The sequence below is a fragment of the Hemibagrus wyckioides genome, linkage group LG03, assembly GCF_019097595.1.
Source record: "Hemibagrus wyckioides isolate EC202008001 linkage group LG03, SWU_Hwy_1.0, whole genome shotgun sequence".
Lineage (NCBI taxonomy): Eukaryota > Metazoa > Chordata > Actinopteri > Siluriformes > Bagridae > Hemibagrus > Hemibagrus wyckioides.
In genome coordinates this window covers 31,983,177-32,000,808 of record NC_080712.1, presented here as the reverse complement: position 1 = coordinate 32,000,808, position 17,632 = coordinate 31,983,177, and the positions used below count along the sequence as shown (strand labels likewise).

Sequence of the window (17,632 nt, the reverse complement as noted above, 5' to 3'; positions counted from 1 at the left end):
CACTGTGTACTACACACTACGCTTTATTCACTAGACAATACACCCTGTGCACTACACACCATGCATTATTCACTACACTATACAAACTGTGCACTACACACTATACATTATTCACTACACAATACACCCTGTGCACTGACACACTATGCATTATTCACTACACTATACAAACTGTGCACTACACACTATACATTATTCACTACACAATACACCCTGTGCACTGACACACTATGCATTATTCACTACACAATACACCCTGTGCACTGACACACTATGCATTATTCACTACACAATACACCCTGTGCACTGACACACTATACATTATTCACTACACAATACACCCTGTGCACTGACACACTATGCATTATTCACTACACAATACACCCTGTGCACTACACACCATGCATTATTCACTAGACAATACACCCTGTGCACTACACACCATGCATTATTCACTACACTATACAAACTGTGCACTACACACTATACATTATTCACTACACAATACACCCTGTGCACTGACACACTATACATTATTCACTACACAATACACCCTGTGCACTGACACACTATGCTTTATTCACTACACAATACACCCTGTGCACTGACACACTATGCATTATTCACTACACTATACAAACTGTGCACTACACACTATACATTATTCACTACACAATACACCCTGTGCACTGACACACTATGCATTATTCACTACACAATACACCCTGTGCACTACACACCATGCATTATTCACTACACTATACAAACTGTGCACTACACACTATGCTTTATTCACTACACAATACACCCTGTGCACTACACACCATGCATTATTCACTACACTATACAAACTGTGCACTACACACTATGCTTTATTCACTACACAATACACACAGTGCACTGACACACTATGCATTATTCACTACACAATACACCCTGTGCACTGACACACTATGCATTATTCACTACACAATACACCCTGTGCACTACACACTATGCTTTATTCACTACACTATACAAACTGTGCACTACACACTATGCTTTATTCACTACACAATACACACAGTGCACTACACACTATGCTTTATTCACTACACAATAGACACTGTACTACACACCATGCATTATTCACTACACAATAGACACTGTACTACACACCATGCATTATTCACTACACTATACAAACTGTGCACTACACACTATGCTTTATTCACTACACAATTCACACAGTGCACTACACACTATGCTTTATTCACTACACAATAGACACTGTACTACACACTATACATTATTCACTACACAATACACAGTATGCATTAATTACTTCACAATACAGACTGTGCGCTACACACTGTGCTTTATTTACTAGACAATACACACAGCGTACACATTACACTCTACAGACTACAATGTAAGCACTGCACACCCTATGGACTACACGCTTTTAACTACACAATGTACACTATGTATAACACATTACCCACTAAACACTACACACTATGGACCTCACACTACGCACTACACGCTACAAACCACACCCTATAAACTACGCACTAAAAACCACACCCTATCAACTACACACTACACACAACATACCATCAGCTGCACACTATGCACTACACACTACACCTTATCACCTACACACTATGCACTAGACACTACAAACCACACCCTATCAACTACACACTACACACAATGCACTACACACTACACCTTATCACCTACACACTATGCACTACACACTACAAGCCACACCCTATCAACTACACACTACACACTATGCACTACACACTACACCTTATCACCTACACACTATGCACTACACACTACACCTTATCACCTACACACTATGCACTACACACTACACCTTATCACCTACACACTATGCACTACACACTACACCTTATCACCTACACACAATGCACTACACACTACACCTTATCACCTACACACTATGCACTACACACTACACCTTATCACCTACACACTATGCACTACACACTACACCTTATCACCTACACACAATGCACTAGACACTACACCTTATCACCTACACACTATGCACGAGACACTACAAACCACACCCTATCAACTACACACTACACACAATGCACTACACACTACACCTTATCACCTACACACTATGCACTACACACTACAAGCCACACCCTATCAACTACACACTACACACAACATATCATCAACTGCACACTATGCACTACACACTACATACCCTATCAACTAAACACTATTTTTATCTTGTCACTATGCATTACAGACCATGAATTGTGTACCACACACTATAAACACTATACAATCCATTACACACTATAAACTGTGTAACACACACTACACAATGCAGTACACACACTACACACTATGAGTTCAGGGTCCTGATATCGATGGAAACGTGACATGCATCTCTGCAGAACATATTTCTGTTACTCAGCAGCTTGTACCTGTATTTCTGTCCATCTCTCTCTCTCTCTCTCTCTCTCTCTCTCTCTCCCGTTGCCTGTCTCTGCCACTCTTCATCTCTCCACCTAGTATTTTTCTGCCTCTATCTGTCTCCCTCCTGTGCATCTTATTTCTCTCTTTCTGTGTTAGTCTTTCACTGCTTCCTCTCCCTCTCTCTCTCTCTCTCTCTCTCATTTTCTTTCTGTCACTCTCTGTCTCACGCTCTGTCTCTCCATCTCACATTTTCTCTCTAACTCTCTGTCTAATTTTCATCTCTTTCTATTTCTCATGCTCTCTTTCTCACCATTTTTCTCACTCATTCCTCTTGCCGAACATTCCTCTGTGTCTCATCATCTTTTTCTCTTCTTTCTGCCTCTTTACATCTTATCATCTTTCTGTCTCATGTTCTTATGTCTTTCTCTGTATCTCATGCTGTCTGTCTGTCTGTCTGTCTTTCTGTCTGACTCTATTATTCACTTTCTATCTTTCTGTGGCATATGCTCTGTATCCCTCCTTTCTTTATCTTTTTCTCTCTCTGTCCCATGAGCCATATTTCTGTCTCTCTCCATCTTTTTTCCCTCCCCATTCACCCCCCCCAGTGTCTTATGCGCCATATTTTTCATTTTTGTCGCCCTCTATCTTATTTTCCCTCTATCTAGACCCCCCCCACTTCTCTCTCTCTCCCTGTCTCTTTCTCTCTCTCTGTCTCTCAGTTTTTCAAATAGAATAAACGATAGGTCTTGTAACTGACTGCCTGTTTTTTTCTTTTCTTTTTTGTTTCTTCCCCCATGACTCCTCTGCCACCACCGCACTGCCCTCTGGGTAAAATCTGATTGCTTCACGCAGCATGCGGCCTTGTCTTTTCTACCTCCTCATCCACGCATCCACATGCACAAGCTGCTCCTTCTCAAGTGGGCAGGAGGCACTCATATGCAGCTCGCCTTTTAATTAACGCCAAAGTCATTAATTAGCCGGTACAAACACGGGAGAGAGCCGGGGTGGCTTCAGGATCTCACCGAGTGAAGGCACATATACAGAAATGGAGTTTTGCGTCTCGAGATGGATAAAAACACAGCTGTTGGGAACGTAAAGAGAACATGTGTGTTTAAGTATGCAGCACTAATTACGAGACTCAGTGCTGTTCATTGCCGCTAAAGAGCCACGTGGCTACATTTTACACAGCGACTGAAGGAGAATTTGGTAATAAAATGTGGCAAAATATAAAAAAAAACAGACAACGGCCTAATTAACCGGCGAGGACTTTTTGAAAATTCATGAGTAATCGCGTAAGCCAGATGTATAATGTTCACCGAAGCTTTCCCTTTAAATTCATTTATATAAAATCCAATAAAATCTTTCTTGTTATGGATGTCATGTGAGGTAGAGTTGATTATGTATTCATTAGTTATTAGACAGAGTAAAGAGCATCCGGATTTATTTATTTTCGACAGAGAGTCTCATGGGTGTATCGTTTTTCCTTCACTTCCTTCCTTTACTTCCTTCCCTTACTTTCTTAACTTCCTTCACTTCCTTCCTTCACCTTCTTCAGCTCCTTCCTTCACTTTCTTCCCTTTTCTTCCTTCACTTCCTTCCTTCACTTACTTCCTTTGCTTCCTTCACTTCCTTTCTTCATGTGCCTCCTTCACTTCCTTCCTACACTTCCATCCTTCATTTCCTTCCTTCCTTCCTTCCTTCCTTCCTTCCTTCCTTCCTTCCTTCCTTCCTTCCTTCACTTCCCTCCTTTCTTCACTTCCTTCACTGACCTTTTTCACTTCCTTCCTTTACTTCCTTCATTTACTTCCTTTGCTCCCTTCACTTCCTTCCTTCACTTGCCTCCTTCACTTCCTTCCTACACTTCCTTCATTCATTTACTTCCTTTACTTCATTTCTTCACTTCCTTCCTGCACTTACTTTCTTTTCTTCCTTCCCTCCTTCCTTCCTTCACTTCCGTCCTTCACCTCCTTCCTTCACCTCCTTCCTTCCTTCACTTTCTTCCCTTTCCTTCCTTCACTCCTTCCTTCACTTACTTTTTTTTGCTTCCTTCACTTCCTTCCTTCAGTTGCCTCCTTCACTTCCTTCCTACACTTCTTTCCTTCATTTACTTCCTTCACGTTCTTCCTTTACTTCCTTCACTTCCTTTCTTTTCTGGCTCAAAACCAAGGAATGCTACGTTTTTAAACCCTAAGCTGAAAAATCTGGAGTTCTGAAAGAAACAAATTAATTTTAATAAAATGTTTTATTTTTATAAGAAATTGACCGATGGTGTGGCTAGATAACAGCCTTCTTCCTGGGCTGGGTTTGAGGTTTAGAGCTCTTTGGAGCTGCATTTAAACTCGGGCACCATTGAAGTCCACAATATGAAGAAAAAACCTGAAATGTTTTCCTCAAAAAACATCATTTCTTTACCACTGAAGAAAGAAAGACATGAACACCTTGGATGACAAGGGGGTTAGGAAATTATTTGTAGATTTTTGTTTTGGAAGTGAACTTCTCCTTTAAAATAAGTAGAGAAATAAATTAAATACTTGTTTAAATATTAACAACTACTTAACCAGTGGGATAACTAGCTAGTAAACAGCAATAAACGCACCGTTTATTGCTTCTTATCAAGGTTTTATTCCTCTCCCTTCTTTCTCTCTCTTATGTTTCTCTCTTTCTCTCTGTCTCATGCACCATATTTTTAATTTCTTTCTCTCTTTATCTTTTTTCCCTCTCTGTCTAGACTGCAATCTCTCTCTCTCTCTCTCTCTCTCTCTCTCTCTCTCTCTCTACCTGTGGGTGTGCTGTGGAACGATAAAGTACAAAAATCTTACAATAACATTTTGTCTTTTTAATAGTTTAACTCTCGTGCTATTTTCTGGTCCATTTGACCAGTGTAAAAAGTACTCAAAAATGAGGTATAATTTTATATAAAAGAAGTGCAAAATATATGTTATTATGTTGGAAACAAGCTGACTAAAAATGTCAAACAAAAAAAAAATGGTGATCAAACATACCTCATTTTTTATAAGCGGTCAAAACAGACCAGGTCAATTTGGCACTTGGAGAGAATAAGTGTATAATAAATGGGAGGTAAATACAAGGGTTAATCAGTTGGTCTCTTTCTCTAGGTAAAAAAAAATCACATATTGTTTTTGCAATACAATCAAACCTAATAAAGTTTCTTAAAAAACCCAATGAAAGAAAAAGCATTTTTTTAGGAGTGAATACTTTCACACCCTGCTGTGGAGGGTAACAATTACAATTAAATATCTGATTACTCCAGAAAGGTGAGCGAGTGGCCCCGTTGATCTCATTTTCTAAAGTTGCCTTGGCATTAAATAAGACACAGGTTGCTGCCGGCCATTTGGAGGGATTTATATGCCAAAGCACTAAAAGCACAAAAAGGTCATCGATCTGTGCTGAAAACGTGACGTCGCCCAACAGCCGCTGGAACAAAACAGAGATTATGGATCGTCACAATCGCCTTCACAGACATTTTCATACCTGCGTCCGTTTCTGGGCTGGCCAATGGGGAACGCATTGATTTTTTGACGGTGTGGAAAAGTCTTCCAAAGGTCTCAGAAGTCGAGTTGTTATTGCTGAGGCTGAAGTGGTTTGTTTATACCGCCATCATGCGCGGTGTAGCTAAATCATCTGACACATATGTTACTGTTAGCTGTAATCTTATCATTTATTTGTAAGCAGCGTAGCCAGAGTCATTTCAGAAAAGTGCTTCCCTGTTCATCCTGGAAGTACAGGGAAATCCAACACTTGCTTGTTAAAGGAACTGGACATTTTGTAGCTTCATGTTGACAATAACCAGTTTGAGACAGAAGTTATTTTATTTATTCATTTATTTATTTATTTATTTATTTATTTATTTATTTATTTATAACACAATATATAATTTATAATATAATATAATATAATATAATATAATATAATATAATATAATATAATATAATATAATATAATATAATATAATATAATATTTATGTTTATTTATTTATTTATTTATTTATTTATTTATTTATTTATTTATGGGGCTAGATTTTCAATGATTAACCATTTTATTTCATTTTACATTCACATTTTCTTAAACTTTTTTTTTTCTAAACAAACAACCAGATTTCTTCTACAGATCAATGCTGTATTTTAGGGCTGGGGAAGTTAACGCGTTATTATCGCATTAACTCATTAAATCATTAACGCCGACAATTATTTTATCGCGCGTTAACGCAGTTTTTGTAATGTTCTAAATAATTTAAAAAGTCTGCTGCTCACTGGCTCCGAATACACATACAGACAAACGACGGGTGACGGGAGGGGTGGGATCTCGCTTCATATTCCCTTGGGATAAACGTCATGACGTGTCGGAAGCAATGAGAGCATTTTGGATGCGTGTAAGTGTGCTGCGGCGCTCAGAGGAACCTGAAAAGAAGCAGAACCGGTGGATAAACAAAGACGGAAAACAGGCAGGCAGGTAGGCAGGCAGATTAAAAAAATAAATGGGCGAGACTATTTTCCTAAACATAAAGCAATCATCCGATCATGGATGGATTTATGTAAACAATTTATCTGAAGGAATCTCATCAGAGCAGAAACTAGCTAAACCTTTAGCTAGAAATGGGAATCAGAAAGGGGAATTTTCCAGATTTTCATGGTTTGTTTAAAAAAGCAGTATGTTTACAGACGTATGAGTGAAGACTTCCCACATGAATTTAAAACTGCTTTCATCTGTTCAAAGTTCAAGGCTCTAGTCAAAAGTTTATCGTTGTGAAGCTTCACTGTGAAGCAAAACTGACTCATCGACTTCAAAGAGTCCCTCAGACACAAATATTACACTTTTAAGTGGGAGATTTGTTTAATATCCGTCCTTATTTGTTGTGTCTGTGGCTGGTTTTCAAAACCCTTCAATTGGGGGCGTATTTTGTCTGCGAAACCTCACATTTTTATCCAGACGCAAATAAAACTGTCTGAATATTTTATTTTCCGGTCCATGGAGGAAGTTTCAAATGTTTAATGACGACTCTGAGAGGCTCATCTTTCACTTCACGCCACGGGGTTTTGATAATAATCGACGTGATAAGATGATCAAGATAATAGAGCTTGATGTGTCGAGATGAGCTTCAATTACATTCACTGAGACGTTGGCTGAAAAAAAAAATAAATAAACGCTGGTGTTTAATTAGATATTTCGACTTCCTAATAACGTCTTGTTAAGCATCAGATAAAGTTATAGAAATGAATGTAGGAAGCATTTGCCATTTTTTATGAATACAAAATGTCCTGGATTCTGATTGTTCAGAAGGTGTCGACTAGTTTTCTCTAGTAGCAGACAAACGATCGTTGCAATGGTAACAAGTTACACACTAACTTCTAGGTTACACGCTTTGACTCTGTGCTCTGACCCCAACCTCCAAGGATGGGATATGCAAAGAAAAGAATTTCACCGTGCTGTAATGTATATATGACAAATAAAAGCTTATTTTCTCTATAACAACATGCCCCTAAATGTTAAATTTTCTAAATCTCTGGTTTTAAGGAGTCACACAACTTGACTAAAATACTGCAGATTTCATCACTGGAGTATCCAGATTTACTGACACATACGCAAATAACGTCATTAGATTTCAAATTTTACTCTCCACTTAGTGCCACCTGGTGGTTTTATAGACAAAGATCTAAAGAAAGTGACAAAGACAGAGTTTACCCTTTTGTCTCGTCTTTGTCTGAGGTTCTCATTGAAGAGACTCAGTCCTGGAAACATGTCTTTTTTTTTTTGGAGACAAATAACTAAAGAACAAACACTGAATACTGTGAAATTGCATTTTGGAGAGACAGGAGCTGATAGGAAGAGAGAGAGAGAGGGAGTGCAATGAAGTGAGCTGTTGATGAAACTCGACTCGATCCCTAGGCGTGAACTTCAACCTGGAGGCACTAAATCACCATCACAAGTTCCTCTGCCTGCTAGTTCTTTTTTTTCTTTTTTTATTTTCTAACACTGGACTTCTCATAAAGAAAGAGCGTGTGCTAATTTAATTCAGAACGCTGATAAATGATTTAACAAGATTTCAGCGTTGCTGAAATTAAATATTAGAGAATTTCTGATCAGTTGGTTTTTACTGTAACTGATGCTGAATAAATAAATGTTTAATGAGATGTTTGTTTAAGTTAGACGCCTGAAAGTAAGCGGGAATTTTTACAACAACCGTTAAAATAGTAAAAGAGGACTAGAATAATTCAGTTATAGGATAATAATACATTTAAATGTGCATTATTTTTGTGTAACAGTCTATTGTGTGTTATTCCTTGTTTATTACACTGATATTTACTAGACCTTGTAGTTTTGTCTAGGATTTAATCTCTCTGTCTCTCTGTATCTTTCTCTCTCTCTGTCTGTCTTTCTCTATGTCTCTCTCTCTGTCTGTCTTTCTCTCTTTAAACCATTTCTCTGCATGAATCCTCTTAGCCCAAGAAGACGTACCCTGAAACTCAAGAAGCATCGTAGAAGCACTTAAACAAAGAACATGAAGGAAAATAAAATAAACACATTCCACTTTACTGACATCCTTATGTTTTGAAGTGGCTAAATTACAAACTAATATAATTCCGTGCCGAGCCTCCTTCGGTGAACGTGAAATCATAGACACACAAATAAGAGTTCGGTATCTGGGATAATTACGGCTCGGCGTAGATGAAAGACGGCACTCAGACATTAAAGGCAATAACAGAACCAGGAGACGGCTCGAACGTCTCGAGTCTGAACGTTGGGAGTATCGATGATGCACGTTATCGGATCTCACTTCGGAGCATAATGTGAATAATTTGATAATTTTGGTATTGAAACTCATAAAAAGGCAAGCACCTTGTGCGTGTAATTAGTTCAAATTATTCCAACGTATAAAAAGGGTGATTGTGGAAAAGGGGGTTGTCGAGAGACCGGAGAGCTTTTAGAGAGGGAGAGGGTTGAGTTATTTGATTTGTCTGTAAATATAATTGAAGTGAAATGTTTCTGGTCTACAAGCAAAGACAATTTGGAAGAAAGTTTCTCATGCATGCGATTCATTTATAAGAACAAACAGATTCATTTAGAGCAAATTAGGACTGATATGGAAATTCAGTTAGAGGAGCTGCTGTTGTTTTATAAACAGCACACAGGAAGTGTGTTCATTCTTATAGACATCATTTTATGGAAGGAGTCTCTAGTTTCAGTGCTTTGGGACAGTCAGTAATTGGAAAGTTATAGGAAGGAAGGAAGGAAGGAAGGAAGGAAGGAAGGAAGGCAGGAAGGAAGGACAGATGGAAGGAAAGAAGGAAGGAAGGAAGGAAGGTAAAGAGAGGAAGAAATAATGGAAGGAAAGAAGGAGGGAGGTACAGAATTGAAAGAGAGAAAGAAAGAAAGAAAGAAAGAAAGAAAGAAATAGATCAAAGAATGAATGAAATAATTAAGGAAGGGAAAGAGAGAAAGGAAGGAAGGAAGGAAGGAAGGAAGGAAGGAAGGAAAAGAGAGGAAGAAATAAAGGAAAGAAGGAAGGAAAGAAGGAAGGAAGAAAAAGAGAGGAAGGAAGGAAGGAAGGAAAAGAGAGGAAGAAATAACGGAAGGAAAGAAGGAGGGAGGAACAGAATTGAAAGAAAGAAAGAAAGAAAGAAAGAAAGAAAGAAAGAAAGAAAGAAAGAATAGAAAGAGAGGAAGGAAGGAAGGAAGGAAGGAAGGATGGAAGGAAGGAAGGAAGGAAGGAAGGAACAAATGAATGGAGGAAGATATGAAAGGAGTAAAAATTGTGAGGGCAGTCAGAAATATTTTACAGAAATATTTATCATATTTCTGAAAAGGTGATCTCAAAGCTGTTACAGTGCCAAAAGAGAAAAAGAAAGAGAGAATACGTATGAGAGAGAGAGATGAAGAGAGAGAGAGAGAGAGAGAGAGAGAGAGAGAGAGATAGAGAGAGAGAGAGACATGTCTTAGATCTGTACGTATTGTAGATGGCATTAATGTGGTCCAGGCTGATGCAGAATCCAGACTCCATCTGGCCGGTGTTAGTTTAAAGCTCAGAGGAGTAAACTCCAGCACCGGTTTTCCTGCTAACTGCAGCCCTGACAGATGCCCACGGCTTACAGAGAGAGACAGAGAATCCCTCACTGTGCCAAAAGCTACACAGGGACTCATGTACCTGTATGTAATCCTTTCTTTTCTGGGCCAACTTGTACACGTTCCAGCTCTAAGAGAGGAAGAGAGAGCGAGTGTAAACCGCCCGGTGTGAACGAGTCCCTCGGTGACGAGGGGAATGGTTACTTTCATACCTGCCTCCAGCACTAAGCCACCCACCGTGACAAGCAGCTGACGCCTGCCATTCTAGATCACACACACAAACAAGCGCCAGGATAAGTCCTTATTCAGCACGGCATACCAGCTGTCATTCCTGCCACTTGATATTCCACAGCGCTAAAGATGTTATAATGAAAGGCTAACGTGGCCCAAAACAACACATTCCCCGATTACGAGCAATTTTTGGCTCCTCATGGCACCTGAGAGGATATTAAAAGACATTGGTTAAAAAGGATAGCTAACAAGCTAAACTAGTAAACAAATAAACCTTAGCTGGCTCCTTCCAGGCATGCTAGCAGCCATAAGACTGATACCACGATGTCTGTCATGTCAGCTAACACTTTAACTGTAAATGTTAAACTTTCCCAAAGTTAAAAAACGTGCATTTAATTATTCACAAATGATCCCATCTCAAGGGACGATCTCATTTTTTAAAAAGGTTTTCTTCATAAATTATTTCTTCAGTAAGGAACAATAAGTAAAAGTATTGATCCACAAAATATGGTCAACTAGTGTCCAGGCAAATGACATGAGGTCATTTAATATCTTCAAATAATTCTTTTTCTCTTTCAATTTATGATTTATATAACAGATTCACACTTTCCTCATTCAATTAAAAAAAAACAAAGGAAGGAAGGAAGGAAGGGATAAGAGAGGAAGAAATAAATGAGGGAGGGAGGGAACAGAAGGAAGGAAGGAAGGAAGGAAGGGATAAGAGAGGAAGAAATAAATGAGGAAGGAAGGAAGGAAGGAAGGAAGGAAGGAAGGAAGGAAGGAAGGAAAAAGAGGATGGATGGAAGGAATGGAAAAAGAGGAAGGAATGAAGGGAAAAAAAGGAAGGGAAAGAGAGGAAGGAATGAAGGAAAGAAAGAAGGAAGCAAAAGAGAGGAAGAAAGAAAGGAAGGAAACCTTTACTATGCTTCACACGGGCTGTCAGTCAATCAAAACACAACACTACTTTTGCTGAGGAAAAATATAAAAAATAACAAAAATAAAGACTATATTTGGAGATGTTGTGTCTGGAATGTACGTTTATCTTATTTTTGGGAGAACCGTCATAAATAAAAACAATCACGCTCACAGTCGTGATGCTACACTGAATATTAGTTCTGAGTACAACAGTGCTGTTTGCTCATATGATACTGAATATATGATGAATAACAAAACAATAAAATAACAACTGCACAAACAAAATGAAAAAAAAAACACAGCCACGCCCACTTCTGGTTAAAATCTAAATACAATTATGTACATTCAAAGCACTAAACAGATATTTAGAGTGGCACAGTATGTTACACCCCTCACCTGGGGTTAATTAAGCATAAAAAAATCCATCTCCTTAATGTTTTAGGTGGTGTGAGGAAACCAGAAGGATCCATCCCACATAAAACTCGGCGAGCTGAGGATCGACCCCCGACGCAGCAACACTAGCCGCTCCTAATTAAACCTCAAATATCAGTTTTTTTAATTGTTAAGGCTTCTAAAGCTTTGCCTATAATTTCCTCTTTGTTTTGAAAAGGTAATTGCAGAAGCTCCCTATTCCCCCGAAGTCTTATGCTGACTCGAGTCCATCAGGAAATCAGGTAATTAAATTTACTTGAGCTGATTAAGTATTAGGACAGGCCTTAAGATAAAGGGCACATTAAAAAAAATCAGAGAACAGGGCTGGAATTAATTCTCAATTTATTTCCTTTAAATCTTAATCTAGTCAGCTAAACAAGGTTTCAAAGTAAGTGACGGTAAATGAGTGGTATCTTAGGACTGATTTATCTCCAGGAGTTTTATTTAAAAAAAAAAAAAAAAAAAAAAGTATAATTTAACTGCTGTTCATTTTGCACTTCACTTAACTGGATTAGGAAAAAAAGTTTCTTTCTCTTCAGCACCATCTGTTTGAGCAAGGATTTTTTATTTATTTATTTAAATTATAATGATTTTTTCAGTTATTGCCGTCCTTGACTTCATTGCTAAGGGTTATGGCACGGGTATGTGTGCTATTTAAACAAAAACAAAAAAAGAAAACAATCTGTGTTGCAAAAAGTGCCATAAAGATCAACTTTTATCCCGTTAAATAATTCAAAGCAACAATTAAAGAGCCTCATATCGACGCAGGGAAATGCCATCTCACTTTATTTATTTAGCTGCGGCTCTCCAAAGTCAACAACAGCTAAGAGGTGTTACAGTGTGGCATTAAAGAGAACAGAGTGCCCAAATGAAAAGTGGCCCAAAAGGTCATGGTTTAATGCCAAGTTTCATTTCTAACAACATAACAACAAATACGTCCGAGGGGAATGCTGCGAGCGTAGCGTGTCATTTGTTTTTGCTTTATGGTCCTCCTCCGTGCCGTAATTGCTAAATGGGCCGGCTCCAGATGTGCAAAGATAGACAAAAACGCCAGTGCTGCTGCACCAAGACGGGTCGAGACGTTCCTTTCACCGTTAAAGCAGATTGAAATGCCTCGTTTTCCGGGTGCTGGCTCGATAATGGCGGTCGCCGACATCTGCTCCTGTTAACGTTAAGAAAATTTGCTCCATGTGGCTCCGGTATATCAGTCTCCTGAACGACTGTTTATTTTTCTCACCTCTTTATTTTCCGCTGGACGACAGATACCTTAGGATGTTTCCAAATCTAGAAAACCAGGACCGTTTACCAATTTCAAAGTCACCTGCCATTAGTTCCGGGGTCGTTTTGTTTGTCAGTGGATGTGCTGCAAATTTGGGTCTCTCAGAGAAGGGGGGTAAGGAGTTAAGAGCATCAGTGCTGCCCATAAAACGTCTCTGGCTTATGCACATAGAATATAAATGACAAAATTATTTATCCTGAAAAAAATTGAGTAATGCAACAAAACAACCCCTTCCACAAATGTTAACACTTTATTAATAATCTCACACATTCTCAGCCCTCATGAATGTGTTGCTTCTACAGAAACCATGATGCAAATGGAACACCGCAAAGTTCTGACTGATGTCGAAGCTAAACTTTGAAGCCTTAAAACAAAACCAAATCACTAGAAAGCATTTTCCAATCCAATGATTAAAAGAGTTTCCCAGCGTCCAGACCCGCTGAAGCTCCATAGGTGTTTCAAACTAATGGAGTCCTTTCCAGCGTCCTTTCCCAGACATCCTTTTTTTGAAAGCTTACAGCCTTAAGTATTCAGAAACATTATCCCGCTAATGGCTATCAAGGTCAGCGAGTCGAATCAAGATACCACACGGAACAGCTCGGTAATTACAGCAGGCATGTCTTTCTCAGACTAGATCCTTTTATTTTTTTTTTCCTCACAGCTATTATCTGTTTTCTCTAAGCAGCTTCACTAATGTTAGACTTGTATCTGCATCCATAACTGAACTTGTTCTGGGTGTTCTCATACGTGTCACGCTTAATTTACACCTGACAGCCAGGGTTTATTGAGTGTAAAACTGATTTCATTGCAATAGCAGAAAAGATATTAGACTACAGACGGAGCTTGAAAGGTTTGAAAGGTGACTCCAGCCAACAACAGACATTACAACAGCGATTTGTTTGTTTTTCCAAAATGGCTGCCTTTTTTATTTTTTCTTTAAAGCTGAAATATTTTGCTAACTTGACACATGTTTAAGCATTCCGTGCGGACAAAATACAGCCGTAGACGTAACATGTCCTCACAACAAAAATGTTTTTAGGCGTAAACACATAGGCTGTGAAATCCACTTGTAAAATAAAGTCTCGCAATAAATCACAGGTGCAGCCTGGAGCTCTTCTGTTATGCTACAGTAAGTCGATTGATTAGGTCAAAACAGCTTACGGGCCACAAAGCGATTAGACTTTTATTTGTGGGTCAATTAAAATCTTTATGTAGAAAGTCATATGGACAAACACACATACACACACAAATACACACACACACACACATTCACAATGATGAATTTGCATACTTTATTGTAGAAACATTATGAAGTACTGCATCGCAGTTCCATGTGTTTACTTTAATGCGCTGGTACTGATCGTTTCTAGACTGCACAGGGACCTGTAGAGAAAATCGGACTTACTGGTATATCAGACACCACACTTAACTTACGTCAAATGTTTACAGTGCAACCTCATCCTCCCTTATGAATTTTCGGCTTAAGAATTGAAATTTTGCAAGAAATTTGCATTGACATACGAAGCATTTTCAGCATGCAAACGAACCAAACCGAACGCTGGCTAAGTTGGGCGTACGTCCGGGAGCCATTCAAAACTTGTTTGCATCAGTGGAAAGTCAAATGAAGTGAGTTTATGAATTTTTTGGAAAGAGTCAACCCACGATGCCAACGTTTCCTTCGGCATGCGTTCAAAAGCTAGGTGATTTTTCACACGTTTTTTTTGTTGACAGATCGGTGCTGTGGGTGGTCTGTTTTATTTTTAGCCCAAGCTTGGTGGCACGACTTCCTGTGAGGACACTTGACGTGGAATGCTTGGCTTGGGTCAGTTCTTTGTAAGCAGCCATACAGTTTACATACGCTTTGTGTTGGTCATAGTGGTCATATTTTTGACTTTCCCAAATTTGGAGCAAATACCCAAACATTTTTATTATTTTTTCTTTAGACTTTAGTTATTTTTATACACATAGAAGCAGAAGGCCAGATTTTCATTTCAGTTCAACGTCTAAACATTATATATTATGCTTATCTGAGAAGTAAAAATCTTGAATCTGGTTTTGTTTGTTTTTGCATTTTGTAAGTAAGAGGTCAAGCTGTAAGGTTTCCAACCCTGGAATTTTCTTTAGGCTCTAACCCTTATAGGAGATTTTTAATCAGGATAAAGAAAGGAATGATTTTTGGGCTGTGAGAATTTTAGGAGTCAGGAATTTTAGAGGACTTTTTAGGAATTCTAGTGGACTTTTCAGGAATTCTAATGGACTTTTCTGGAATTTTAGAGGACTTTTCAGGAAGTTTAGTGGACTTTTTTGGAATTGTAGTGGACTTTTCTGGAATTTTAGAGGACTTTTCAGGAAGTTTAGTGGACTTTTTTGGAATTGTAGTGGACTTTTCTGGAATTTTAGAGGACTTTTCAGGAAGTTTAGTCGACTTTTCTGGAATTGTAGTTAAGTTTTCTGGAATTTTAGTAGTTGAAGATCAAATTTGAGCTGCTTCTTAGGTGAACAAGCACTTGGAGCATCTCAGATAGCAGAAATGGGTTTGATATCAACATTTACTTTAAAGATACAAATATTTGTGCGGAAAAGAAAAATGTTTTTTTTTTCTATGAATATTGCCCCTAGTAGGCTAGAGAAAAGCAGAAATACAGGTTAGTATTAAGTGATAACAGGAAGTGTTTAACAGATGTTCCCCATCATCATAATCATCATCATCATCATCATCATCCTCCATGCCATCATGGATTATTTTCCCATATCAGCACACCACTATACCACCATTCTGTCTGAATCTTGAATTAACCAGAAAACTCATCCTCACCTTTAAATATTTGTTCCCTCCACAAGTCATGCGATAGAGCCTTATTCCTTGCTTTTAAAATAAATAAATAAATAAATAAATAGATAAAAATATCGGGACAGGTATGAAAGGTATGAAGAAAGTCTCTCACAACTCCCACTGTGTGAATCATGAAGCTGAGGTTCTCTGGCCCGTAGGTGTCTGAAGGAGGACTGATTCACTTCTCTCCTAACCACTCATCACCCTCTAACTGGATTCCCCCTTCTTTTGTGCCCTAATGGAGGAGTGTGTGCTTTTATTACTGGTCCTGGTTCCTTCCCCTGTGCTCCCAGCGGGCCAAGCAGCGGGACACACACCCAAGGCGAAGCTGCCAGAAGGTCTGCTGTCAGTCGGGAGTGGAAATTGGCAGTGGCGGCGCTGACAAAACTGTCTGAAAGGCCAAATAACCAGTAAAGACTGAATTACAGGAAAGTCTCTGGGGTCGTAGTCTTCTGAAAGCCGCACAGACAGAGAGGATGAAAGGGGACGGAAACCGAAAATTAATTCCTCATCCTTTGTCAGCCTATTTTCATTACCGCCTTTGATAGCAGCCTTTTAAACACAATCCACATTGATTAAAAGTGTGAAAAGGTCGGACTTTTACACCCAATTGACAGCCGTTCGAATCAAATCAAGGAGGCGTTGTGTGATAAAAGCTCGCCTTCATGATCATCTTGTCTTTTTTCTGGGCTCGTTCAGCATGAAATGTAGTAATGTAACTTCAAGTGTTGTAGAAAAAAAAATAAAAAATCATAATAATGCCTTACACTTGAGTATAAAGTACAGCATGTCTCATCTAGTCCACTGGAATCAGTATTAGAATGTGGTATTAGATGGTTTTAGATTCATATGTTTAGGGAACAAAAATAAAAATTGATGCATGAAATAAACATAAATACAAATCTTTTTTATATAATCCAATTTTATTTTTAAAAAAAACAAAAAAAAAAAAAAATGTGGCCAAATTTCCAAAATATGAATAGTTATTTTTATTAAGTTATTTAAATTTAGTAATATTTACTTATTTTTGAATTTGGCTTTTGTTTATTTTATTTAATTGTATTTTATTTTTGTTTTAATTTATTTTTTTAATTTTTTTTTTACGCCTCGTTTCCTACATAAATGAGTGGACAGAAAAGCAGACACAACAAGTCCATTTTCATCCGTAGCCCAGAAAAGTCAGTGAGTGTTTTCAGTCTGCAGTAAACAACAATTTACTGTTCCATCCCGAAGTCATCAGCAAGGAGGTCAACCATCATAGAGCAGTGGTTCTTCTTGTCGTCTAGGTACTTCTTAAAAATCAAGCTAGCCAGTGTCCCCTGTCTCTCTTTCCTTTCTCTTTCTCCGCCACCTCTGCACGCTCTATCCTCCCGGTTACCAAGGCAACCCTGTCTATATGTGTTGGATTAGT

General features: G+C 38.5%; 1 protein-coding gene across 1 annotated transcript in view; it reads right to left on the bottom strand.

Moving 5' to 3' along the window:
• Positions 1-17,632, bottom strand: part of LOC131351235 (pro-neuregulin-3, membrane-bound isoform) — a 305,849-nt gene that overhangs the window by 42,164 nt on the left and 246,053 nt on the right. The gene's annotated exons all lie outside the window — the stretch shown is intronic.